At 43.8% G+C, this 26,285-nt stretch overlaps 1 protein-coding gene across 1 annotated transcript in view; it reads right to left on the bottom strand.

The window, feature by feature from the left end:
* Nucleotides 1-26,285, bottom strand: part of UNC119 (unc-119 lipid binding chaperone) — a 756,954-nt gene that overhangs the window by 357,197 nt on the left and 373,472 nt on the right. The window lies entirely within an intron of this gene.

Here is a 26,285-nt window from a genome sequence, read left to right as displayed (position 1 = left end):
TCCCTGGGAAAAAATTTGATGTTCCATCTTCGTTATTTTGCCATTTTGACAGTATCGGATCGACTAAATAGCTTTCGCTATTTAGTCCATTCGATACGCTAATCTAGACCCTTAATAAATATGCAATTTACACAGAAATCATTTTCATCATGCAGCTAGACAAAGTTATGTACAGATATACAAACCATGTCCAAGTTGCTGTGCATTTCACACTAGGCTTTGAGATGCGACCATATCATGTGACATAAAATGTGGTATCTGGTTTAGCAACTGGAATTGTTTCTGTCGACTGTTCAGTCTTAGGAAAGTACAGTTGTGTACACTTACCATAAATGTAGATGTTCAAGTGTATTCACTGTTGCAGTCATTACACTTGGTGTGCATTTCACACTAGGCTTTGAGATGCGACCATATCATGTGACATAAAATGTGGTATCTGGTTTAGCAACTGGAATTGTTTCTGTCGACTGTTCAGTCTTAGGAAAGTACAGTTGTGTACACTTACCATAAATGTAGATGTTCAAGTGTATTCACTGTTGCAGTCATTACATTTCGGGTAATCTGCTGGCAGGTTGCCCTCAGTCGGCCTGAATAACAAAGTCTTGGGTCCTGCGTCAGTTGCTGTTTCTTCTTCCATGATGTCAGGTCATCAGGGGTATAAAACATGCAGCAGACACTATTTTATTCAGTTTTTCTTGCCCCAGATGTCAGGTGCCCCCCAAATGGGGAGCAAAAAAAAAAAATAAATAAACAGTAAATATATAAGAATGCACTTTTAGAAACATAAAAAGTTTACCTTCATCTAAAAGCAAATACACCACAAAGGCTTTTGTGTATAGTGAAGGAAAGGAAAGGTATAGAAAGGGGGATGGCGGGTGGGTAACCCATACTGCAACAGTGAATACACTCGAACATCTACATTTATGGTAGGTTTACACAACTGTACTATGTTCTTCGTGTTTCACTGTTGCAGTCATAACATTTGGGCAGAATCCCAAAGCTATGGATGGGAGGATGGAGCTAAACAGCATTAGGAGCGGCTATAAGGCCCTGCAGAACTGCAGTGGCAAAGCCTGCCCTGGATTTGGAGAAGAGAGGCAAATGATAATGCTTTGTGAAGGTATGAACAGAGCTCCAAGTCGCAGCTTCTAGAATGTCTTTGGTTGGAACTCCTCTGAGAAAAGCTGCAAAAGTAGAGGCAGCCCTGGTGGAATGTGATCCGATCCCCTTGGGCACAGGTTTACCATGTTGCAAGTAGCAGAAACGAATGCAGTGGCTTATCCACTTAGAAATAGTCTGCTTTGATATAGCCTTCCCCTCTGATCCTGCAGCAAATTTGCTCAGACTTTCTTAGAGATTTGGTCCCGTTTAAGTAGAATCTCAGTTGTCTGTGTACATCCAATGAATGCAGAATCCACTCCCCCTTGTTCTGCGGATTTGGGTAAAAAGTTGGCAGGTGGATGGTCTGGTTAAGAGCCACACTGGATACCACCTTAGGCATAAAAGAAGGATTGGTCCTGAGATACACCCTGTCCGGGTAAAATATAATAAAAGACTCCACTGCCATGAGAGCCTGTAGTTCTGAAACCTTTCTTGCTGAAGTGACTGCCAAGAGAAAAGCTGTTTTCCAGGACAGAAATTTTATATCCGCAGTAGCTGCTGGTTCAAAAGGAGGCAGAGTGAGTTTTTCCAGCACAAAATTGAGGTCTCATGCAGGAGGTGGTGATCTTCTGGGAGGCCTTAACTTTTTGGCCCCTCTAAGATACTGTTTAAGCAGAGGATGAGAAAAGAGTGGAGGCTCTGTGTTGTAATGAGCCGAGATGGCAGAGGCATGGATTTTTATTGAAGAAAAAGATAGGCCCTTGTCAAGTATCTCAAATATTGTAAAATCTGAGGAATATTGGGCTTTGCTGTGACTGTTCCTTGTGCTTGGTTCCAAGCACAGAATCTCTTCCATTTATCAGCATACGATTTTCTAGTACTAGGCCTTCTGGCTTCCAAAATTACATCCATCACAGATTTACTGAGAGGTGTTGTTTGAATAATTAGTTGATCAGCCATGCTGCAAGATTCAGAGTTTGGAGCAGAGTGTGCAGAATTACATAGTTCTGCTGAGACAGTAGATGAGGTATTTCAGGCAAGTACCATGGAGAAAGCTGAGACATATTCTTTAGAAGTGGGAGCCAGTGCTGGCAAGGCCAGTCCAGAGCAACTAGGATCATTTTTGTTTTTTCCTGTCTGACTTTTAGTAAGACCTTGGAGAGTAGAAGCATAGGGGGAAAGGCATAGACTGATACGTTTTTCCAGCTGAAGGCTAGGGCATCCACTTTCCATGCTTTTTTGTGATGAGTTCTTGTGCAGAATTTGTCCAATTGATAATTTTGGGGAGAGGCAAATAGATCTATGTCTGGGCTCCCCATTTCGGTGTTAACATGCTGAAGATTTGTGGATCCGGTTTCCATTTGTGTGGGTCCATAAGATTTCTGCGTAGGTCATCTGCCAGAGTATTTTGCTTTCCTGGCAGGAATTGAGCTTGAAGATGTATTTGGTAAGTCAAGGCTCTGTTCCACAAGGCGATGGCTATTCTGCAAAAGGGGTAGGAGTGGGTACCCCACTGCTTGTTTATGTACCACATAACTGTGGTGTTGGCCGTCTTTATCAGTAGTTGTCCTGGATGAAGTAAGTCCTTGAAGGCTGTCAGAGCATTTTGAACAGCTAGCATCTCTTTCTGGTTGATATGCAGATGCATTTGGCTTTGGCTCCATTTGCCCTGAATGCATCTCCCTGCCAGGTGGGCCCCCCAAGCATAGTCTGATGTGTCTGTAGTTAGGGTTTGTGTGGCAAGGGGTAGAGTGAATGACAGTCCCTGGTTTTGGTGACACGTCTCTGCCCACCAAAAAAAACTCTTGTTGTAGGCAGGGAATGAGAGGAATCAAGGTTTCCAGATTTTGACAATGTTGACTCCATAAACTTTTTAGGTACCATTGAAGTTTCCTCATATGCAGTCTCGCATATGGAATTAGTAGAATGCAGGATGCCATGAACCCCAAAGCCTGCAGAATTTGTCTTGCAGATAACTGGGTTTTTGTTGCCATTTGTTTGAAGCATGTTATCAGTTGCCTTTGCTTGTCTGGCATGAGGTAAGCCATCTGGGTAGTTGTATTGAAGCTTGCACCCAGGAATGTAATTATTTGAGAGAGTACCAGTTGTGATTTCTTTTCATTTATGGTGTACCCTAGGCATGCTAGAAGCCTTTTTACAAATGCCAGATGTTGAAGAAGAGTGTCCTTGTCCTCTGCTTGAATGAGACAGTCCAGATAAGGATACATTTGAATGCTTCTTTGTCTGCAGAATGCAATTACTGGTGCCAGGCATTTTGTAAAGACCCTGGGTGCAGTAGATAAGCCAAAGAGCAGTGCAGAGAATTGGTAATGCAAAAACCTGCTTTGAACCGGAGGTATCTTCTGCAGGATTCCCTTATTCGGATATGCAGGTTTGCCTCTAAGTCTAGATTTACTAACCAAGCATTCCTGCCTAGCATAGGCAGAAGCTGTTATAAAGTCAGCATTTTGAATTTTGGAATGTCCAGGAACGTGTTCAAAATTGATAAGTCCAGTATTGGACGCCATGAATTGTCTTTTCTGGGTACCAGGAAAAGTCTTGAATAAAAACCTTGTCCTTTTTCCTTTTCTGGTACCGGCTGAATAGCCCCCATATCCATGAGGGACATGACTTGTTTCTGGGCCCCTGCCCACTGGTTTTGTGGCAGATCCAGACATCCATTTGGAATTAGCAAAGTATGGAAATGAAATCTGTACCCCTGGGATACTATGTTTAATACAAACTTGCCCTGGGTAATTAACTGCCAATTTTGAGCATAAAGTGCTAGTTTTCCCCCCAAGGGGGCTGCCTAAAGATAAGTGCTTGGTAATGGTAGAGGAAAGTCATTTAGACTGCTTACTGTAGGGTTGTGCTTTGTTTCCTCCAGATTTGGAGGTGGAGGCACCCCATTGCTTTGACCTGTAAGAACACTGTGATTGGTACCTGGAGCCTTTTGAGCGCCTGGATTTGCCCTGAGTGGCTCTGTCAGACACACAAAAGGACCAATTTTTAGTAGACCAGTGTCTACTAAACCTGGGTGGCTGTACTTGCAAGAAATCTTTTGCAGTTTGCACAGATTTAGCTTTGTCTTCCATTTTCTTTAAAACCTCTTCTGCCTTATTACCAAAAAGAGTATCATGCTGCAAAGGGGCATCCAACAATTTAGCTTTAACATGATCAGGCAGAATTTGCTCCTTGAGCCAGGCATGCCTTCTAATTACAGATCCAGTAACAGCGGCCCTACAAGATGCCTCCAAGGAATCGAAACCACATTGCAAAGTATGCTTTCCAACTTGTTCTGCTGAATGCAATAATTCTTGTAACTCTTTATTTTCCACACAATCAGAAATCAACATCATTTTCTGTTTCAGTAAGCCCAAAACATGCTGTTGATATTTAAGCATATGGAACTGGCAGTTTAAAGCCCTGATTGCCAAGGTTGCAGACATATAAACTTTCTTACCCAATCTATCCAGCGCCCTGGAATCTCTATCAGAAGGGGTAGGATTCTTGGCTGTAGAGGCCTTTACACCCTTGGGACCCTGAGAAATAGTTTCAGGATCAGCAGCAGGATTTTTGAAAAGAAATTTGTGGGAGTCAGGAACCCTGTAATATCTGTCTGGCTTACTAGGAGCCGGAGGCAGGGAATCAGGAGCCATGCTTGATTCTGAGAACACATCATCAACAATGTCTAATACAGGAGGTATTGCTAAAGGCCTATGCTGAGGAAGAAGAAGGAAATCCCTAAGCCTCTTTTTTGATTCAGAGACATCCTGACTCTCCCATTGAAAATGTACCCTTAAAGTATGCAAAGTCTCTCCAAAAGAGTAATCCTCAGGAGGAGATGCAGATGGGATGGATTCCTCTGCATCAGAATCCACACAGGGTGGAATAGAAAGTTCCTGATCAGAAGAGGAATCAGAGGAAATGGAAACCTGATCTAAAGATTCATAATCAGTGCCTTGCCTAGGCCTCTTAGCAGGGGGAGGTTGGGAACCCCTGATTAAGGTAATTAAATCCTCAGCCATTTTGATCATCTGTTTTTAAGCATAGGGGCCTGAGCACGTGGCTCATGTGTCGGTTTTTTAGACATAGAAGTTGTTTTTGACCTTGTTTTTGATGCTGGCGTTGATTTAATATAAAAATGTTGAGGCCTGAAAACACCCTCAGAAGCCAGTACCTGCTCAGCGGCTCCAGACCCATCTAAGGGAGAGATATCCGCTGGTTCAATACTCTGAGAATCTCATGCCATACTGCACTCCAAATGGGTCTCGGTAGAGGTCTGCGACTCAAAAGTAGCGTGTATCAGGGGCTGCAAAAGCATGTCACTGAGTACCGGAACACTGGCAACTGGCTTAGGAGAAGCTTTGCTATCGGTTTTGGACCTAGACAGTCTGTCTCTTGTCTTTTTCTTTCCGTTTTTTGTGAACTCCAGTAGTTGGATTGCTAACCAACAACATTTCAGGATAATTAAATCTTGTACCAAAATACTTAGAAGCAAAAATATACCGATGCTTAATAGTGCGTTGGTTAAATCTAGCAGAAAACCGCCAGCAAGGCACGTTGTGGTGTGGGCCTAGGCAAGGAATATAGTACAAATGAAAATCCTTATGAGGTATTTGTTTCCCACAAGTAATGCAATTATTAACTTTTACTGACATCGGTAAGGAGCAAGAAAAAGTTTGCCCAACGGGCTACATAACTTTAGTTTGAAGACTTCAGTTCTGAAACTCGAATACGAAAATTTCACATTATTTGAATGTAAAAAAGTCATTTATCATCATTTTAAGAAACCTTTTGAAGAACTGCATAGTGCAAATAAACTGGGCAATAGAAGCTGAGGGCAAGAAAAATTTCGAGGCAACTGTACTTTATGAATAACCTATTTCAAAGTAATTGCAATTTGCAAATAAACTGCAAGAAACATACTGTAATGGCAGCACTCTGCAGACACACACACTCATGCACAAGAAACTTTTACAAATGGCTGTATTTGACTGCACTTCACAAAATAGTTGCACTTTACATACAACAAACTCTTTGGAATAAATGCACAGTAATAAACGCACAGTGTAAGTACTTTTACTTTATTGAAGCCCTGAATAGCATAACTATAGACGTTATGTTGTCCATCTCGCCTTCCTTCTTTCTGGTTGGGTTCAGAGCCGATCTCGGCTCCGACTCGGTCACTTCTAAAGCTCGAAGAGTTCTTACTGGCTCAAGGCTAACCCCTTATCCCAGCATGGACAGTAGTAGCTACCCAGATCTCGTTTGCCGCTTGCAGTGTCGAGATTGTCTTCTGCTGGCTCAGTAGTTAATTTTTTCTGCAAAAATTATTTGTTTTAGGCTAAACTTCCTTAGAAGTTAGAGTTTATCTTGCTTATCATCCCCTATCCTTGTTACAGTTGTTGTTTGCTGTTGTTAGGCCGTTGTTTCCTCTCAGGCCCTTTTCAGTGTGTTGTCGGTGGCCCGTTTTTTTTGATGGTTGTTGTCTTATCCCCTTTTCCCTCCTTGCTACTTAGGGAGAAGTCGTTTTAGTTAGAGGCTTTCTCCCTTTGGGAGCAGTAGCCATTTGACTTAGAGGCTACCCCCTCCTCTTCTTTCCCTCCTTTCCTTAAAAAAAAAAAATCTACACTCTTTATTGTGCTTCTCTCTTTGTGTTTATGATATCTAAAGAACCTACAAAGCAGTCAGGTTTTAAGAAATGAGACTCATGTTGCCCAAAAATAAGAAGTTATGTACTCACCATAACGTTCCGTCTGAGTAGATAAACTTCATTTGTCTGCAACCTGTGAGATACGGATCCGATCTCGGATCCGAGCCGGCAACTTTACAAAGCTTAGATCCGAGCTCCTAGCTCCTCCCCTTACCCATAATCCCCTGCCAACCCCGACTGACCTCAGATCAAGTTTGCCCGCAACCACTATAGTAGATAACTAACTACGTTCTCGGAAAGGTACATCACTATATGTCATAAAACACATCTGAAGGTCAGGGGGACCGGAGGGGGGGAACAGTTGCAGACAAATGAAGTTTACCTACTCAGATGGAACATTATGGTGAGTACATAACTTCTTAATCTGAAGTAGTTAACTTCATTTGGTCTGCAACCTGTGGGACAGAGTCCCCGGCTACCTAAACCTTGGGCGGCCTTCATGGAAGGATATTCCGGAGCACTGCGGAGCCAAAAGAAGTTCTCCCTCTGGAGATAATGTCCGGTTTATAATGACTGATGAAGGTATGAGATGAGGCCCAAGTGGCTGCTGAACAGATATCATCCAAGGAAACTCTGGATTTAAAGGCGGCAGATGCAGCCATAGCCCGAGTTGAGTGGGCACGAACTCCTTGAGGTGCGGGCCTGCCGGAATTTTGATAAGCCGTAATGATACACTGTGAAATCCATTTCGATAAGGAAACTTTCGAAACTGGTTTACCTAGATTAAATCTGGCAAAGAATGCAATCTGTACTCTCCTTTGTTCTGGTAGTTCGGAAAGAAGACCGGCAAATTGATAGATTGGTTAATATTAGTTTCAGAAACTACCATAGGGAGGAAGGAGGGATTGGTCCTGAGGTAAACCCTATCCTTGTGAAAAACTAAGTATGGGGGTTTGACAGAAAGAGCTTGTAATTCAGATACTCTCCTGGCTGAAGTAATAGCCACTAGAAAGGCTGTTTTCCAAGACAAATATTTGAGGTCTACTGAAGCCGCAGGTTCGAAGGGAGGAGCAGTCAAGGCTTGTAATACCAAGGTCAAATCCCATGGAGGTACCGCTTCCTTTATTGGAGGCCTAAGTAGAAAGGTGCCCTTTAGGAACGTTTTGCACAATTTTGTAGTAATCAACGGACCCATTTCAGTACCTACGTGATAATGAGAGATAGCTGCTAATTGAACCTTAACCGTAGAACAGCTAGCTCCGTCATTAAAAAGTCCTGAAAGAAAATCCAGCACTGCAGGCAAGGGGGCTGTAAAAGGATCCAAATTATGGCATTCTGCACAGATAGAGAAACGCTTCCATTTACTACCATAGATCTGCCTAGTAGAGGGCTTGTGCGCTGCTACTAGGATAGTTTTAACTGGAGATGAGATACCGGGAATCCTAGCTACAAGTGGAACTGGAGCAGCCAAGCCGTAAGCTTGAGGCTGACCAGGTCGAGAACTGGGAGCCCCAGGGGGTGGGAAATCAGATCCGGGAGGGGATCTAGAATTCAGGGCGGACTCACTCGATGAGACCAGAGGTAAGGGAACCAAGCTTGGCGAGGACAGAATGGGGCAATGAGGATCATCCTGCTCCCCAACCGACTGGCTTTCTGAAGGAGTTTCAGCATTAGGGGAAGAGGAGGGTAGGCATAGAGAAGACCGGGTGGCCAAGCATGCACCAAGGTGTCCCTCGGGGCTTCCCCGGCAGGGGGAATGAGAGCAAAGTAATTGCTGCATTTCGTGTTTGAGGGAGATGCGAAGAGATCGCAACAGGGCTGCCCCCATACAGCAAAAATTCGACTCGCTTCTTGAGGACTGAGGGACCACTCGTAAGGTGAAAGGATGGTGCGACTCAGTCTGTCCGCCAGGATGTTGGTCCATCCCGGAATGTGCGTTACAATGAGAAAGCGGTTGGTGGAGATTGCCCATTCCCACACTCTCATGGCTTCTCGACAGAGTGTGTAAGACCTGGTTCCCCCTTGTTTGTTGATATACCATACCACAGACATACTGTCTGTCTGGATCACAATTGTTCCTGAAGGCAGAAGGCTCTGAAGTGCTTGCAACGACAACAGCACTGCCCTCATCTCTAGAACATTTATGTGCAATAAGGTCTCTGAATCATTCCGCGTGCCTTGGACCATCCTGCCCAAATAATGCCCCCCTCACCCAAGACGAGGGGTGTCTGTGGTCACCGTGGTGAGAGGGGGGCCGTGGCAAAGGGGCGTCCCACCTGGAGGTCCGGCGATTGAAGCCACCAAATGAGAGCCCTCTTGCAGGCCCTGCTGAGAGGAATGGGGTGACTCAAGGGGTACTGATGAAGGGACCATTGCACTTGTAGAGTCCACTGTAAAGTCCTCATGTTCAGACGTGCAATGGGAAGAAGGTTTATTGCGGCTGCCATGGATCCTAGGGCCCTCAGAACCAATCCCGCCAGAGGTTTTGAAGATTGAAAGATGGCCCGCACATGTGCCCTCAGTGTGTGCAACCAGTCGGGAGTCAGGAAGACTAGTTGCCTGTTGGTGTCCAGTCTGGCCCCGATAAAATCTATCACCTGAGTCGGGGTGAGAGAGGACTTGTCTTGAGTTTATAGTGATCCCTAGTTGTGGAGCAAGGTTGGGGAAGTAGTCCCTGGCTAAGCATAGTAGATGCCTTGTCGGGGCGGTGAGGAGCCAGTCGTCCAGGTACAGGAAAAATCTGCATTCCCTGGAGTCTCAGGTGGGCCGCTATCACTGCTAATACCTTGATGAACACCCTGGGGTCTGAGGTGAGACCAAAGGGAAGGACCCTGAATTGATAATGACTGGCTCCCAGCCGGAAGCGGAGAAACCTCCTGGATCACACGTCCATCAATATGTGGTAGTACGCATCCTTGAGGTCTATCGAGCACATCCAGTCATTCTCCCGCAAGAGGGGGAGAATAGATTGAAGAGTGACCATCCGGAACTTTTCTTTGGTTACTGACAGATTTAGCAGGGAAAGATTGAGGATGGGCCTTAGGTCCCCCGTCTTTTTTGGCACCAAAAAGAACCTGGAGTAGTAACCCGATCCAGACTGGCCTGGGGGGATGCGCTGGATGGCTCCTTTTTCTAAAAGCTGCCGAATTTCTGCAGCTGCAGCCTCCCTCTGATTGGGTGGAACATTGGGGAGGTGTTCGGGGGTGTAGGGAATGTAGGAAAGGGGAATTCTGTATCCTCTGGATATGATACGAAGCACCCAGCAATCTGCTGCAATGGACTCCCAAGCTGTCAGGTGCCTCGAGAAGCGCCCCCCGACTGCCTCCAGAGTGGAGCAGTCAGGCAACCCCTCAGGGTTGCTGCGTGGGCCGATCAGAGAAGGTTTCTCTGGACCCAAAGTTCTTCGGGCCGCCTCTGCCTCTAGGGCGGTGTCCACCCTGTCCTCCTCTGCCGCGGAAGGACTGGGAGTCCGGAGCAGGCTGGGACTGTTGCAACTTTTGGAGCCACATCTTCTTCAGTCTCTTTTGGTTCCTGGAGAAGGACCTCTGGGGAGCAGAGAAGCGGACTCAGACGGCAGACGTCTTCCCGTCCTTTTTGCTCTGGACTAAAGTCTCGTGAACTGTCTTGCCAACTAGGGCAGAACCATCGAAGGGGGCATTCGCAAAGGACGCCTTGAAGGGTTTGCCAAAATCACAATGTCGTAGCCAGGCCTGGCGCCTCATAACCAGGCCCGGTCCGCTCGCTCTAGCGGCTCCCTCTGTAGCGTGGGATAAAAGCCGCATAGAGGTGTTGGATATAGACCTGAGAGTGGCTGCAGCCGTACCACATGTGCCATGTAGTTCAGGGACCTTACAGCGAAGGTCGCTGAACTAAAGACCCGCTTCCCAAGACGGTCCATCGAGTGAGACTCCTTGCTCGGGGGATGGACCGAGGGACTGTCTTGGGCTAACTCCCTCTTGGTGGCTGCCGCCACCAACATGGCATCTACGAGGGGTCCCTTGCTCCAATGGGATTTCTCCGTGGGTGGGCTTAGGATTCTGTCTGGACATTTGGGGACTGGCTCCACAGTGTCCAGCTCCTTCCACGCCCTAGTGGTAAATAAGGTCTACTAAGGGGTCGGCCGGAGGGGGACACCCAAGATGTAGATGGGCCTGCTTCGAACGCCTCTAGGAACACAGATTTTTCGAGGAAGCCTTGGGGGCGGACCCCCCCCCCCTTATCCTAAGCATTTCCATGATGTCTCCGAAGGAGATATCCTCGGGGGGGTGACCTTGGGGAGCCTTCCCCCTCATCCAAATCCGTGTCTTCTGTCAAGGACTCGGGGGAGTCCACGTGCCTCCTCTTGCACTTTCGCTTGTGAGGAACATCCTCGGGGGGGGCTGTCCGAGGACGTCTCACCAGCCACGTCTTGTTTCAGGGGAATGACCTGAGACGTCAAAGCAGGCTGTCCCTGTGGCCGGGCGATGGAAGCCTGACCCAACCGAGAGGGAGTGCGGGATGGAACCGAAGCAAGGACCGGGGGCCAGGATGCACTCAACAGAGCCCTCTCCACCACATCGAAGGCTGAGGGAGAGCCGCTCTCTCTAGGATCCGAGAGCAGACCCTCGCCCGGATCCGATGGGTGGATCGGAACCGGCATCGAGAGCATCGGATCCTAAGGACCAGCGTGCTCCGACCTGGACAAAGCCGAAGGCACACTGACCCCCTCGGATCCGAAGCTCAGACCACGGCTCAGAGCTCGGATCCAACAAGGAAGGATCCGACAGACTTTAAGGAAGAGTCGGAGCCGAAGTACCCGATATTGTCGGCGCCGACCCACCCCTGTCTCCAACGCTGCCCAGCTCCGAGCGCTCCGAACCCGGGAAGCGGGTCGGAGAAGGAGCTATCGGGGCAAAGAAGGGTGTTGAGCCCCCCCCCGGAGAGGGGGGGAGGCAGGAGCACTCCCATCTGCAGCTGGGCCTGGATGAACCTTCGCATCATCCGGTCCAAATCTGCTTCCGAAAGGCTACGGGTGGATCTTGACGAGGCCACTGAGGCTGCCAGGAGTGCCGCCTCGATGACCTCGACGGAGATCAGGACTCCTCCTCCTCGGGTCCCGGTGAGAAGCATGGAGACCGGAGCCGAGAAGGAGGAGACCTAAAAGCCCTGGAGGGAGAAGCCCGCTTAGCCGCGGGGGCCGAAGCACAGGCCTTGGCCTGCCGCTTGTAGTGCTTCTCCCTCCTTTTTTCTTTCCTGGCCTCCCTCTCCTCCAGCACAAAAGCGGGAGATTGAGTCCCGGCCGGGGGGAGAGAGACAGGAGTGGCCACCACCGAAGCCTGAGAGGAGGCCACAGAAGCACCGGAGGCCGAAGCCGAATCCGGGGGTAAGGGTCCCGCTAGGATCAGCTTCGACCTCCAGTCCTTCAGTGCCCTGGGGTTGAATGCCGCGCAGATAGAACACCCAGAGGAGAGGTGTTCAACCCCAAGGCACCGGACACACCGAGTGTGGCCATCCGCTGGGGAGAGCTTATGGCCACACTTGGTGCACTTAGAAAATATCGGTTTTGGGGCCTCAGACATATTAAACTAAAAGGTAAAACTCATTCAGTAGGCCCCAAACACACTAAGACACACACACACAGACTACGACCAACGAGGGGTGGGGAGGAAGAAAAATTTGATTAAAATTTAGTAAGGTTAGCTAAAATTAGGGTTATAACAAAAAGGAACCTAACCAACACAAAACACTCACACAAGTTTAAGGGAGAAAATGATGAAACAAGGACTTATCTGACCAATAGACCAGGAGCTCGCAATCTAGCTGCTGTTCAGAAGCCTGGCAAACTAGATCTGGGGTCAGCCAGGGTTGGCAGGGGATTATGGGTAAGGGGAGGAGCTAGGAGCTCGGATCTAAGCTTTGTAAAGTTGCCGGCACGGATCCGAGATCGGATCCATATCCCACAGGTTGCAGACCAAATGAAGTTAACTACTTCAGATTGTCCCTTACAGACAGGCACAAGAGTTGAGTTTAAGTGCGGTCCACCTGCAGGATTCGTGCTCTGTTTGCCATGCCTTTAGTGCATGGGTTTTGCAGGAGAGGTGTAACAAACTGATTTTGAGAATATTATTAAAACCTCAACTTGAGGTTGCATCGGATACTCAGCCGTCCAAAAAAATCTGATGACAAACTGGCATCTTTGTCGGCTTCACCTTTGGTGCCGACAAAGTCGAAATCAAAATCTTTAGATCCTTCAGAGCGGATTGTTGGCTCCGAAGAGACCTTTTCTCCGATGGCTCAATCTGTGCCTTCGGAGCTGTCCCAGACTCAAAAGAGATTGAGATCTTCTTCTTTGGACCCGGTGAGATCTGTGCCTCAGTCTCCGCTTTTGCAGTCAGTGGCAGGTAGTCACCAGTCCTCGGCCCACTCCTCTCGATTATCCAGGAGTTTATCGGATGATGATGTGGAGACAGTGGTGAAGAAGCTGCTCAAGACACGGGTATTTGCTAAATTGTTGTCGGGGCCACCCCAGAAGGAAGTGCCGCCATTGTCTGACCCAGTCCCTGTCTCTGTTCCTCCTCCCACTGCGTCCAGTTCGAAGCCGGAGTGAATGGAAATAGTAGTGGTGGATCCGTTGGTTCCGATGACCCTTGCCTTGTTGGTTCCGACATTCGGTCCGACCTTCTCGACAGCCTGCTCCATCGAGGTGTCTGGGCACCAAGACTTCCTCATCTGCTCTGTGGGGGTGTGGGGGGGGGAGTGGCATCAGACCCTTGTCCGATCCCGGTCTCCCTCTCGGAGCCTCGGCGCAGGTGAGTTCAGCTCCCACATCCGTCTCAGAGCCGTCGCCTTTGGTGCAGAGGTCTCCAGGCTCCTCGGAGCTGGAGTCTCCCTTTGTTCTGGATCGTGGGCCTTTGAGGTGATGAGGAGCGTGCTGTCCACTGAGACGGCCCTACCCCTCAGCTCCACTGGCTTCGTCCCCATCGATACCGGTGTCTGTCCTGGATCCTTCTCTCCCGTCCCAAGCGTAGGGAACAGATGCCCCAGGACACCACACAGGGCCGACCCCTCTTCTTCCGAGACCTCCCCTGAGCACACCTCAAAAGAGGTTCCCGGAAAAAAAAATGTAAGAGGAAACATGTGGCCTCCCCTGAGTCAGTCACCTCTGACACGGACTTTGATGACTCGAAAGGGTCCCCACGGTCCCCCTCTGAAGAGGTCTCATTCTCAAACATCCTGGAGATCCTTAAGTAGAGGGGAAACTGGAAGTCCCTTGCCCCTTCTGAGGACGAGTCTGTGTACCTGGATGCATTTGGTTCCTGACTTTCCACATCCTGGGCATCTCCGCCTTTCGACCCACTTTTGTCTGTAGTGAGTCAAAAGGCATGGAGTGCTCCAGAGACCATAAAGCCCGTACTGAGAAGGCCTAACAAATTCATGACCAGACAAGACCTTTCTCACCACAGGTGCATCAGGTGATACTATGGTGGTGGCAGCAGCCACCAAGAAGGAACTCTGAGACTTCCTCTTCTATCCATCCACCAAACAAAGAGTCTAGAGCCATGGATAGATATGGGAAGCATGTTTTCTCTTCAGCGGCCTTTACTTTTCGGTCACTGAACTATTTGACACATTTCACAAGACTTCAGAGGGATCTCCTTAAAGAGCTGGGAGATACCCTCCAGGCTCCTTCAGCTGAGGGAGCGGCTTCCGAGTCGGCTAACCAGCTAGTAACCCTAACCTCCTTTATCAACTCCTCCATGCGCTTGATTTGTTAACGCAGCAGATAGAGCAATTAAGGCTGCAGGCACAGGAGCGGCTCTTCACAGACATTCCTGGATGCGCCTTTATCAATTTGCGGAGCCCTTCAAGTCCTCCTTTCTGAATGCTCCCTTTGACGACTCAGCTTTGTTTGGGCCGCAAGTTTGAAAGACTCTTAGCAGGAGTGAACGAGATGGCAAAACTCTCTCTGCCATAGGAGTCTGTTTTTCCACTCCATCCCAGCCTTATCCCAAAGGCCAAAAGTGGCAAAATGTGGTTCCGTAAATCCCAGAGAGCTTCACCAGACACTCATGGAGATAATTCCGCCAGAGGCAGAGGGGGGAAATAACAGGAGATGCCAACCTCACGGCGGGGGGGTCCGCAACAGGGCGACAAGGATATGTTCTCTACTAGGCCCTTTCAGAATCCCTGAAGGATTGCCCAACTGCCCACCTCTGGAGGCAGTCTGGGGCAGAATATCACTGTACCCAAGAGCCTGGCAAGATATAACAGAAGATGAGTGAGTACGGTGCATAATATCCAGGTTTTACAAAATTCCCTTATCCCAAACACCCCCAAGAAGTCAAAAATCATCAATCCCAGATGTTCCACCCAATCAAGCAGCCATAGAAGTAAAAACTTTGCTGCAAAAAAAAAAGCCACTCAGGAAGTCTCCACAGACTAGATAGAATCCGGAACTTACTCATGGTTCTTTTTAGTTCCAAAGAAGACAGGGGACTGGAGACCTATCTTGGATTTCAGCAAGTTAAACAGGTCAGTAAAGAAGACCAAGTTCCAGATGGTGACACTGCAGTCCATTCTACCCTTTTTGGGTCAGGATGATTGGATGTGGACTATCGATCTCCAGGACGCATACTACCATATAAAAATGGACAGACTGTCCAGGAGACATTTACGCTTTCGGCTGGGAGCCAGTCATTACCAGTTCAGAGCCTGTCCTTTGGTCTCACCACAGCCCCCAGGGTGTTCACCAAATGCATGGCAGTAGTGACGGCTCACCTGAGACGTTTGGGATTCCAGGTGTTTCCTTATCTAGACTACTCGCTCCTCACTCCCACCACCAAGCATCATCTCTTAAGGGCCAGGAACCACACTGTTCACACTGGTGCACACCTAGGAATCGCAATAAATTACGAAAAATCTGCCTTGTTGCCCTCTCAGTGTATACTTTCATAGCTGCTCAACTAAATACAAGAGACATGATAGGCAAGCTCCCACAAGAAAGGGTGCTTGCCATTCGAGGTCAGGTCTCTCTCCTCTTGTCAAAGTCAAAGGTTCAGGCTTGATTTTTCCTAAAAGTCTTGGGTTTGATGGCAGCTGCCATTACTCTAGTGCTGTTTGCCTGTTGCCACATGAGGATTCTGCAATGGCTCCTCTTCACTCAGTGGTCGTATCAGGACTTACCAATGTCACATATGATCTTAATCACTGATGCTTGCAAGAAAGATCTACAGTGGTGGCTCCACTCTCCCCTAGTCACTCTAGGCAGACCCTTTGTAGCCCCTCATCTGGTAGCCACAGTTAACATGGACGCTTCCCAGATAGGGTATCGGGGGGGCATTACCTGGGATAGACAGTTCAAGGAACTTGGCAACCTCATGAGTACCATTTGCACATCAATGTCCTGGAGATGAGAGCAGTGTTATTAGCATTGCAAGCACTTCATGACTCTCTCCCTTTGGGCTACATAGCAATTCAGAAGAACAACATGTCAGTAGTGTGGTACATCAACAGACAGGATGGAACCAAATCATACCCCTTATGTCGGGAGGCCCTTCGAGTATGGCAAATGGGCGATCTCCTCTCAGCGTGTTCTGGTTGCAACGTACATTCCGGGAAAATCCACCGTGATAGTGGACAAGCTCAGCAGGGCAATTCTCATGCCCCACGAGTAGTCTCTGAAACAAGATGTGACGGATATAATCTTCCGCAGATGGGGCCAGCCATGCTGTGATCTTTTTGCCCCTCACCTAAACAACAAATGCAGCAGCTACTTTGCCCTAGCTCCCCCACCGGAACAGTCACCCAGAGATGCACTGGTCACAACTGGCCCCCCAGGATTCTTTACGCTTTCCCCCCCTTCCCTTTAATTTCAAAAGTTCTTCAGAAAGCAAAGCTGCTGAGTCGCAAGCTGATCCTCATTGCCCCGTACTGGCTTTGTCAGATATGGTTCGCATTCCTTTCGCATTACCTGAGAGAGGAGCCTTGGATTCTGGACCCAGTTCTGGACCTCCTGACACATCAGTCGGGTGCTCTTCATCCTTCCATTCAAACACTCAAGCTGACAGCTTGGTTTCTCCACTTCCAATCCTAGCCAGGCTCCCTAATATCTCACCTATGGTTCAACATATTTTAGTCTCTTCCCATAAACCAACTACTAGGAAACTCTATGCTAGTAAATGGAAGAGGTTCTCCTTCTGGGCCGAGCAAAAAGACATTGATCCCATTACAGCTCCAATTGCAAAAATCTTGGACTTCCTGGCAGAAACCTTCAAAAAAGGAGCAGCGGCTGCTACGATTCGTGTTCAGCTAGCTGCTGTTTCTAATTTTCATGTGGGCCTTCTAGGTTCTAACATCAAGTTATGTAAGGCCTTTTTGACAGGTGCTACACTATTAAGGCCTCCTATCCGAGAACCTCTACATCCTTGGAATTTAAATTTAGTACTAGCTGCTCTGATCCTTCCTCCCTTTAAACCAGCCATTTCTTGTCCTCTAAAGTTCTTATCATGGAAGAACCTCTTCCTGATTGCTGTTACATCAGCTAGGTGGGTTTCCAAGTTACAGGCACTTTCCATCCACCCGCCTTACATGATTTTTAACAAGGATAGAGCATCTCAGAGTTAATCCTTCCTTTTTACCAAAAGTCTGCTCAGAGTATAATTTGAATCAATCAATTGAACTTCCTGTTTTTTTTCCAAATTATGACAAGAAGGCAGAGTACAAATTACATCAACTGGATGTCCACAGGCAGTTACAATTTTATCTTCAAAGGACCAAGGACATCAGAAAATCAGATCAGCTGTTTGTATCCTTCCCTCAGAGCAAGCAAGACTCACCAGTTTCTAAAGTGACTCTTTCAAAATGGCTGTCCAATACTATTACTTATGCTTAGGAGTCTCGGAATGTGTCAGTCTTGGGAAAAGTGAGGGGACATTCCACTAGGTCCTTGGCTACCTCCATAGCTTTTCAAGCTAATCTTCCTTTAGATACTATTTGTGAGCAGCAACATGGGCTACTCCCCATACCTTCATTACTCATTACAAAGTGGACATGGCCTCTTGGAACAGGGTATCCTTTGGTTCCACGGTTCTTAAGTCTCTTTTCCAGTGAGCCACCCAGGATTTAGGTGCTGGGGATGCTGTTCCAACCAGAAAGAAGGAAGGCGAGATGGACAACATAACAAAGAAGTTATGTTCTTACCATAACATGCCATGTTTGTTTTCCTTTATCAAGCTTTCCTTCTTGCGTCCCTCCCTCCTTCCCATTCCTGGATGATGGAGAGGAATTTCCCTTTTTTGGCTGATCTGGCCGAGTTTCCTTTGCTTTTCAGCCTTTGGTATACTCCTTGTCACCATGGTTGTCCTGTTGTTGTCGGTACAAGGTGGCTTTATTGTTTAGTTACCTCTTTTATTGGGTAATTCATATTATTCCTATCTAGTGGTTAGTTCTCACAAACGATATCTGGGTAGCTACCACTATGCATGCTGGGATAAGAGGTTAGCCTCAAGCCAGTAAGGACTCTTTGAGCTTTAGAAGTGGCCGAGTCAGAGCTGAGATCGGCTCTGAACCCAACCAGAAAGAAGGAAGGCAAGATAAAGGACAACAAACATGGAACGTTATGGTAAGAACATAACTTCTTTTTATTCAAAGTATCTCAATCAATGCGGAGTAGTAATTTATGCCAAAACACAGTAATTTGCCAAAACACATGCAGTCGTCTTGCCTTATGCTTAATGTGCCCTTTTCTTCCCCTTCTGTTATATACGTTTTTCTCATTTAATCTCTGTTCATGCTCATTATACTTTCTAGTGCTCGTTTTAACTCTAGGCATACTCGTTTTACTTTAAACATGCTTGCTTTATCAAATAACCATGTTTCAAACATTTTGTTTGATTAATGAGCTTTTTTATGTTTCTCTTTTGCTTAAGGAACGTTTATGTGCTATTCATTTGCTTAGTAAAGTTTTGTGCCCTTGTAATGCTCCATTTTATCTCTTTCAATAAATAAATCTTTCGTGCGGACTTTCTTTACCTTTAGCTTGCTTCTCGCCCTCTTTTGCTCACAGTTCACTTAGTATGCCTTCATCGTTACCTCTGCACCTCGTGGCTCTGAAGAGTAGTCTTCACCATCTCGGTTTTCACACCATGTCGCTCACCATGTCAGGAAGAAACAGGTGAACGTTGTGGGTTCTTGTTCAAGCAGCTTTATTATAAACAAACACATCATAAATGAAGCTAAGTAACTTTAACTTGTATATAAACTAGCTGTCATGCACATAGATATTAACACTCTGGCTGCACCTTCAAAATGGCACTGAGGATAGCACATGCTTGGAATTTACTGTATATGCACTCACAGACTTAGAAATGCTTCTTAAAGGTACAGTACTCCTGTTAATTCTACACATATCATTCCCCAATGTACAATAACTGGGCTAGACTAGACAGAAATTATATTTCACAGGAATATGTGCATTTAATTGAAAGCTTCCATACACATTCAGAATCTATTTCAGATCATGTGCCAATAACCACCAAGATAAAAATGCAGAGTAATGAAGTTGAAGAGAAACACAGGTGTTTCCCTACTTATCGGTTAAAAAGAGAGGAATTTAAGAAATAGGTAGTGGAAATTATTTGAGTTATTAAGGAAGACACTTCTTCAGAACTTCTAGCTAACTAGTCAGTGGGATAAAATGAAAATGAAGTTTAAAAAACAGTAGAAATAAAAGAAAAATAATTATTTAGAGGGGCTGACAAAGGTTAAAATACTGTAGAATAAGGGGAATCTCACAAAACAAGAAGAGGCGCAACTGCAGAGTGCTTGAGAATAAATGAGTATCTGAATAAAATGCATGAGTTTAGAAAAATTGTTGCTAAGCAACATTTTTTTTTTGGAGAAGTCCAGAGCACAAAAACTTATAGCACAACTTATGCAATAGAAAGTAGAAAGGGTTGTTGTCAAAGTTAGGGAGCTTACAACAAGAAAAAGAACAAGGGATTCTTTAGATGCATTAAGGGGTGTTTAGGAAAATTTATGAAAATTTGTATAAAGCAGGGAAATGTGGAAATCAAGAAAGAGTACAAATGGATGAGAGTCAACAATTAAAATTTAAGGTAAGAGGAGAGGAGATAAAAACAATGACATATAATCAATCTACAGGAAAGTCTCCAGGAATAGATGGTATTCTTGTGGAAGTCTGGAAGCCAGATGGGAAGAATCTGGAAGGTTTTGTTTAACAGTATTTTAAAAGGAAGGGAAGCACCGACATCCTGAAAGAAAGCTGTAACACCTAAAGACGATAAAGAACCAGTTTCATATAGGCCCATTTCAATTTTAAACTATAACTATAAAATGTTTATGTCCATAACAGCTAAAAGAATGGAAATGGTATTGCTAAAATTGACAGGCATGGATCAATGTGGTTTTGTGGAGGGGAGACTGACATCTGACAACATTAATAGAACAATGATGAAGAAGAGTGCAAGAAAATACTGCTGTTGTTGGTGAGTCCAGATGCAGAAAAATTCAAGAGAGTAAACTGGGATTTTACGAATATGGCAATGGAAGCATTTGCATTCCCTGATACAATAATAAGGTTAATTAGGAGGACAAAAGAGGGTTTGGAGGCAAAAATTAAAGCGCGAGGGTTACTCTGTGACAAGTTATGTCTGAAGAGAGGAACTAGAGAACAGTGTCCTCTTTTCCCCTTTACTATTTGTGTTATATTTAGAGCCATTGGCAAAAAAAATAACGGACTCAGAAATTCAAGGTTATAACTGGCAAGATAATTATGAAAAACATTTTTTTTCATATGATAGTATTTTTGTACATGATAAAACCAGAAAATAACATCTCAGTGTTGTGGAACATTCTGAGGCAGTTTCAAATCTTTTTAGGGTATACAATTAATGAATATAAAACAAAGACTATAGCTATAAACTATGTAGCCACACATGAACTAGTTCAGCAATAACCACATTTACGGGAACACAATAAAATGAAATATTTAGGATACAGATTAAAAAGGATTATGTTATGGCAGCTAGGCATATGTGGCAAAAGACCAAATAAAAGATAATACAAAAATTGAGAAACTGGAAGCTCTTGGTTTTGGATATGGATAGCAAAATACAAACAGTGAAAATGGTTTTAGTCGCTTTTGTTTTATATACAGGTCAGGTATACTTTTAACAAATCAGAGGAGAGGCTGTGGACAGTAATTAATAAAAAGTTGAGATTTTCTCTCGGAGGGGAAAAGGGTAAGGGGCAAGTAGGATAAGTTGATCCTTCCACTAGAACAAGTTGGTTTAGAGTACCTGATTTGAAGGGATATTTTACAGCTACACAGTTAAGGCTAATACACATAGCACAAGGAGACAGCTATAATTCAAAGTGGAGGGAGGAGAATGAAGCAGGGGGGATCTTCACGATATAAGGTGTATGTGTGGCTTTGGAGGAGAACAGCAACTGCCATACAGAATACTGTATTCAAAAAGAAGCACAAAATATTCTAAGAACTAAGCCAACATGAGAATGGAGAAAGTAGATTTTGCCAAAAGGGATGACTACAATTAGGGGTGAACAGAATACAAGAAGGGTCTGGAATTTACTGGAGAAAACTGGCAAAGGATCCAAGGTATCAGGGGGAAATAAAGAGGGAAATGTAACAGAATGAGAAGATGCCAAAAATAAATTTGGACTGTAGACTAGAAATTGCCTTCCCTATCAGCAATTAATATCAGAGTATAGGCAGTGAGAAAGTGATAGGGGAGCCCTAAGTGAAAGTCCTGTTCTGGTAAAGTTTTGAGCTGAATCTAGAACAGAGACTGCCATTAAAAATAATAATTAGTACAGCATATAAAACATTGCATGGCAACTATAGGACTCAATCAGGGGAGGTTAGAAAAGATTGGGAAGTGTGATTTGATAAGCAATTTACAAGAAAACAATGGAAGGATATACATATGGCTCCCAAATATGCAACAAAGTCTAGAAGATGTAGGATGTTTGCTCAGAAGTGTTTGCATAAGTATTTTTTATACCCCAAGCAGGCTGCAAATAATTTTTCCTCAGGTAGGTGGTAAATGATGGAGCTATGATGGGGAAGAAATATTTTACTGGGAACATGTTTTAAGAGTATAATGAGTTGGTAGATTTTAAAAATTCCCTAGAGACTGCTTAATCAGCAATATTGGGTGAGCAAATGGGTGTAACTAAAGAAATAATTTTTTTGACATGGGCTAGAGGATCTGAATTGCCTTGACATTGCAAAGCCTTATTAAGTTTAAAACTGGTGGCTGCAAAAAAGCAATTACTAGAAAATGTAAATTAAAGCCTAAACCAACTGTATTTGAAGTAGTGAATATTATAACATAAAAACTGGAAGTGGGATCTTTAGAAATGAGTAGGAGCAAATTACACTGAAAAAACTGAAATTGTGGGAATAATAGTTATTTACTTTATTGGCATTTGATTACTGGGAAAGTCCACTGGGCCAAAGAGCCTATTTTCAGCAGAGGCCCAGGAAGAAAAGATCCAAATACACAACACAAAGTTGAACAACTTAAATTTAAGTAAAGAGGTAGGCAAGCATCACAATTCCTATACATATAAACTCTCTTTCGGCTTTTCCTGGTTACGGGCTGCCATAGCGGAACTCCGGTCCACTAATGATTGGCAGTGAATTTTTATGGTATCGAGTTACCAGCCTGGCACCCAACCATCAACGAAGGCACACCCACACAGGCCCACACCTCTTTAAATGCCCGCATGTCTTTAAATTCACTCGACCGCTCGGAGGACAACATATAAGAAATAAAATTCAAAAATACACACAAAATACACACATACAAAGAACTTTACAGTACTGACAGGATTATTCATAAGATAATATGACTATAGGCAGTTATGATCACTTTTGACACAGAGTCTCAGTCACAGACTGGACAAAGGGGTAGAGGTTGCAGATGGGGAGTGAAGGAATTGAAAGAGGTCAGGTCTTGAAAGAAAGGGATGTGGAGCAGTTACAGCTCCAGTTGGAAGATAGGTAGTTGTGTAAAGAGAGTATGAAAGTAGCAATGTTTGGGTTAGATCGGAGAGTCATAGGAAGAGAGTTTCACTTCTTGCCAACAGTATAGAAGTATAGAAGTTTGCCAGTTGTACATTTTAGTTTATAAATCTGTAGTGGATGTTGATTTTCAGACCCAAGTGATCTTTTGGGTAGGTAGCTGGTGAAAATAAAGGAAAGGTCAGGACATAGTGAAGTTTGTATATAATTTTGTCTGCTGTCATTAGTTGAATGTAGGAGAGATAGTGTGGTAGTTCTAACCAATTTAGAGAATGTAAAGCTGCACTGTAATGGGTGGAATAGGAGGCATTTGTTGCGACTTGAGCAATTTTATTGTAGCAGGTTTCTAGTTTGGATTTTAGATCAGACGGTAGGTTTGTGAGTAGTGGAGCCTCATAGGTCAGAGAGGGTAGAAGATGCGTGATGGCTAGGGTCTTTTTTGTAGTGCGGATGAGAAAGTGTGTGTGTCTGTATAGTAAGCCTAATTTTTGATGAGATTTTTTGATGTTGTGTTGGACAAAGATCAAATTTGAGGTGTTCATCTATTGCAACTCCTAGCAGTTTAGTATGAGAGATGATTTCAATTGTTTTGTTGTGGGAAAGTATAGTATTGTTTTTTAGGACTGAGAAATGAGTGATTTTTGGTAAGCCAGTTTTTAATGGAAGAGAATGTTAGTTGAGTAATGTTTTGGAGCTAGGAAGTGGAATCAGCAGAGGAGGAGGAGTGAGGTATAAGAAAAGGCAAAAAATTATCAATTTATGTTATGTTGGTTTAATGGGAATTATACAAAAGAATATAATAATGCATATTGTTTGCAACTCAGAATATGTTAATACGGTTTGTTTTCTTTTAGATAAATATATGTTTTTCTTTTAAATAAATATATATCTGTCTACATCTTATATGAAATTCAATAAAGGTGTTAAAATAAAAATAACTGTATTCGCTTCACCTATTATCACTCATTATAAACGTGTTGCTTTTAAGCAATTCTAAACATCTAGACTATGAAATGAAGAGGTGTATCATTTTTTTTTTTCAAATAAAAGCACTGAGATTTCTAAATGTTCACCAAGACTGTAACTCAGGTAAAATAAAGGCGTGACAAGTTTGATGAATACATGGCACTGGTAGATGACAGTCCTATCTTTTAAATAGAGGAGGATACTGCCTGTGGATATGTAGAGTCTGATGCAATGGGAGTCAAAGAAATACACAGAAAACAAATTAATGAAAAATTAATTACTTCTCCAGGTACTTAAAGAAAACAGGCATGAATGTGTTTTACTTGTATATACAATTCATCTACATTGGATATTTGTTCAGCTTTTCCTTAACAAAAAATAAAACTTCATTCTAGTAATTGAGGTTAGCAGCATCTTCTGTCAGTGTATTTGTTATTTATTATGTCTACTGACACAATAAATTGCCAGAGATGGGTTAAATGTCTGCCAGAACTGAAAAAATATATCTACTGAAGTAAAAGAATACATTCACTTTCAGGATTTTTTGATTGGAGGTATAACGGTGCAGCTGTCAGTGGAAATATGGCTCAACTACACTCTTGTGGAATTTATTTCCTTAAAAGAAATTTCAGGAAAAAGCGGAAGTTCTGCAGCTAGAAATTTATTTCCTCCTAGCAAGTGGATTCACTGAAAAGTCTTAAGAGATACATTTGCTGCATTCATGCATGTTCCTAAGAAAGAACACTGAAGGTGTTTAACTCTTACTCTTCTTGAAGAGGGCAAAAACAAAGTAGCAACAGATGCAGAAATATTCAATAGGTATTGCCAGCCCAGAAAGACTGTCGCATAGACCTTTTTTATACAAGTAGACTGTCTTTCAAAGTCTACAGCTGCACAAATTACTGAGTTGATTAATAGAGGCCACATATGTGAATAAGGAGAGTTGAATTATCTCTTTAGAAAAGAGAATAATTTGTGGTAAAATAAATAATGAAAGAGGGCCTAGTGTCTAAGAGAGATGAACCTAATCTTATAAAAAAACTACAGATTTTTACAGACCAAGTGATACTACTACATCACAGCTAAAATCATTAGTCGGGGGAAAGAAGGTACAAGTACAACTCAAAATGATAAAAATGGTAAATACAGGCAGAATGTGTTGTAAAAGAAATGAATAAAAAAAGACAACCAAGATGCAATATATTAAAACAAAGGAAGGATCTAAGATGGAGATCACACTGGTTGCAACACTAATTCAGGCTTGCAAAAGATGTGAATGTAAGCATCACAGGAAAAGATGTCCTACTTTTAATGAAGCCGGCAGCACCTGTGATAGACAATGGGCATTTTGCAGATATCTGTACAAGTGCGTGTAAAAATAAACTGCAATCTGAACAAAAATTTCAAAATTAATTACTTGTGGGCACTGCTGAAGTGGAAGTACCTGATAATGTGAAGTGTAAAAATGTATCCGAAGTGCAAGATTGGCTACAGTAAAGAAATACTGAGATATATGTACAGAGTAATAACATATTGCTGATCTGAAATATACTTAGAGCTGTATGCACATCATCAACCTATTTCAACAACAAGATGACATAATCAGGTCAAAAACTTGCAAGTCAGAACACTCATACAAAGTTTTTTCTTTTTCTAACCATTGAATTTAAAGATGCGAATACTAATGTTATGAGTTGTGTTATGTGAAATGCTAAGAACTGTAAAATAAAAACAGTATAAAAGCAAAGACTGCAATGTTTTATAATCTGTTGCTAGAAAAACAAGTCTTGAAAGAAATGTTATAAGTACGACAACTATGGCTTTTGAACAATGAAAGAAGAAAGACTTTAAAAGCCTCTGTTCTTCTCTAAATGTAAACACCAATGTGCTGAAGTGTACAGAAAAGTCCATGCATTAAAACAGACATTAAAATCATACAGTCAGTAAACAATCACAATTGATCAAATTCTAGCTATGATTACATAGAGAAATATTTACAGAAATTCAGTTACTACAACTAAGTATTTGAGTAGCTGTATGCTCTCTTCACTGTTCTGCAGTTCATATTATGCAACCAAAACAACATCAGGTAAGTTAGATAGCTATATAATGACTGGTTAGGTAGTTACTTTCTCTTAGCAGTTCACTTACTAAAACTTAATTTTCAATACTTGCAGATTTATTCACTGTCCATCAAGAAACTGCTGGTAATTTGTAATATATTTAATTATTCTCCTTGCTGTACATTATGCAACATATACTAACAATCAACCATGATCACACTGACAAGACTTCTGTACTGTATAACAATGCAAGCAAGTTTTGCTCATTATCTAATATATATATATATATATATATATATATATATATATATATATATATAAATAAAATACTGCAAGGTACCAGTCTTCGGTATTTTATCAAAGCATGCTTTATATCTTATTTATTTTTATTTATTTAACATTTGTTGACCAGGCTAGTCTAGCTGGATACATGTCCATTTTCAGTACAGGC

This window comes from Protopterus annectens, chromosome 13.part0 (assembly GCF_019279795.1).
Source record: "Protopterus annectens isolate FY-2018-M chromosome 13.part0, PAN1.0, whole genome shotgun sequence".
NCBI classification, from domain to species: domain Eukaryota; kingdom Metazoa; phylum Chordata; order Ceratodontiformes; family Protopteridae; genus Protopterus; species Protopterus annectens.
This window is presented reverse-complemented; position numbering and strand designations above follow the sequence as displayed.